Raw genomic sequence first — 2471 nt, 5'->3', positions numbered from 1 at the left:
ATAATAATAATAATAATAATAATAATAATAATAATAATAATAATAATAATAATAATAATAATTATTATTATTATTATTATTATTATTATTATTATTATTATTATTATTATTATTATTATTATTATTCAGATATATAACATCATGCACGATGTGGAGAAGGAGATGAGAGTTTCTCCCTCTCTCAAAAGAGTAAAACCAGGGGCTATTCCAAGATAACTGTCTGGAAGGAAATCTAAAACAGACAGAAGGTCTCACAGCTCATAATTAAACTGTGGAATTCATTATCACAGGATGTGGCAATGGCCATCAACTTGGATGGTTTTAAAAGGGGAGGCGATAAATTCATGAAAGATCTAATTAAGGGCTAGTCTTGAACATTCAGTGTTACCTAGGGATACAGGACAGCCTACCTCCAAATACTAGTTGCAGAGGAGCGGTGGCTGGAGAAGAGTAAGTCCACATTATACTTCTAAGGCAGATCTCAGAAAGAAACAAAAAGATGATGTGTATTGGTCTGATCTGGCAAAGCTGTTCTTACAGCTGAGGAAGATTGCAATCAGACAAAGCTTTATTATTAATCAGGATGCAGTGAGCATAGTGGGACATTTCAAAGAACTTTATAGGATGTTTTCTGAGTGGAAATCTTCAGATCATAACATATTCATTAGAATTGCAAGGGCATGCTTTAGCACAGAGTGGAATGAGATTGTTTATTGATTCCTTCCACTTAACATTTGCTTCATTATTTCTATTATTGAAAAGACAAGCACATTTGCGTAGCATGTTCTATTTATATACGTAGCACGTTCTATTTATATATATTTCTGTGTGTGGGCATGCCTGCCTAGACAGATGCAAGTATAAACACAAACATGCTTCATTTGTGGAATGCTGCTTATTCAGCAGAGTGTGTCCACTGGTAGAAAAGGGGAGGCAACTTTCATGAAATTCTCCCCAGCCCACCTCCTAAACCCTAAACATCTGCTATTCTGGGTAAAATCGCCTCTTCAACTCTCCCTTTTTGCTGCCAGTAGTAAATTCCATTTGTAGGATAGCGCCAAAGGCAGAAAGAAAAGCTAGATTCAACCAATTGTATCCTGAGCTCTTCAAACCTTAAAGGGCCACTTAGGACCCTTTAAATGCTTGTATTATGTGAAGAATGGCTGCAGTTTCAGCAGCTCTTCAATGTAAATGATCCATGACCACTGCTACAATGCAGTAGTCTTATGTTTGGACATTCTCCTGAGCACCCTTCTTGTTTAAAATGGAATTCCAAGCATGTTATTTTTGCAATATGAAAATTCATTGGTGAGAGAGGGAGAGGGAAAGGGAGAGGGGGGAGTGAGAGAGAGAGAGAGAGAGGGAGGGAGGGAGGGAGGGAGGGAGAGATGCAAGCTGAGGATAAAAAACAATAAAGGGCCTTGCTGTGTTTTATTTATTTTGATTACAAGAGTGCCATCTGTGTTATATTTTAAAACCACACATAATAAGGCCAACATTCTTCTAATAGGAGGGAGGAAAAATTTGGAAGTCTTTCCCCAAAACTAACTGCTGTTCATCTCTCAGCTATGTATTTGTGTAAATAATCAGATTATTTACACTTAGAAGCAACATATTAATAATGTCTGAGGATGTGTTTTCAATGCGTAAAAATTGACTTTAATTTGCCTTGATCTAGTCTAGAAGATTATAGAGCACTTGGAATTCCACTTCATTTGTTCTGATTTTTTTAAAGCTGTGTTTGATCTTAAGGGTGTAAAACACTTGAAGTTTCTGTTAGTTTAGAAATGTCTACAATCTGCTTATTACTTCCCTCCTTATAAACTGTACAGTTTTTGCAAGTAATGTGGTCCAGGAGCGCGAAAAGAGGATTGCTTTTGGATCATCAAAAGTATTTACTCTAGCTGTACATTTTAAATGTGTCTATACAAGTCTATTGTTGAAAATCACCACTCTGTGGCTTTTTTGTTGTTGTTGTATATGCTGGACCTGTTGGAATGTTTTAAAGTCTGCCTCACATAGAACATGGGCTATTTTCCCAAACGCTCTTGCATCAGCTGGAAAAGTTGTGGGTGAAGCTGCAGCATATAGCATGCTAAGCCATGCTTGAGCTGGCTTGAAGGAGATATACCATAGGTTCTGTTCAGTTCTAAGCTTAGCCTGCTTCAATCCTAGCTGAACAACAAAGAAGCTAAACTCTTCTTTAGTTGGGGCTCTGTACAAGAGGTGTGTCACTTTTGTTTACCCTCAGAAAAGTACATGACTTGAATGTCTCTTTAAACAAAAAAATCAAAATAGAGTTCTACTTTTTTTAAGTAAACAAATACTCAAAAGTTCAAAAATACTTAAAACATTGAGATACAGTATCTCATTCATTCATTCATTCATTCATTTATATTCATTCAGATGCAATATCTACATTTATATCCATATTCTGGAGACATGGAGACCGCATCCTTTTAAATATACAG

The 2471-nt window shown here is 36.1% G+C and overlaps 1 protein-coding gene across 1 annotated transcript in view; it reads left to right on the top strand.

Moving 5' to 3' along the window:
* Positions 1-2471, top strand: part of LOC107292631 (protein ITPRID2) — a gene marked incomplete at its 5' end in the record, with an annotated part of 36927 nt that overhangs the window by 13633 nt on the left and 20823 nt on the right. The window lies entirely within an intron of this gene.

Source organism: Protobothrops mucrosquamatus, unplaced genomic scaffold (assembly GCF_001527695.2).
Source record: "Protobothrops mucrosquamatus isolate PMUCROS unplaced genomic scaffold, P.Mucros_1.0 scaffold1398, whole genome shotgun sequence".
NCBI lineage: Eukaryota > Metazoa > Chordata > Lepidosauria > Squamata > Viperidae > Protobothrops > Protobothrops mucrosquamatus.
Note: the sequence above shows the minus strand (reverse complement) of the source record. Positions and strands in the feature narration are given on the sequence as shown.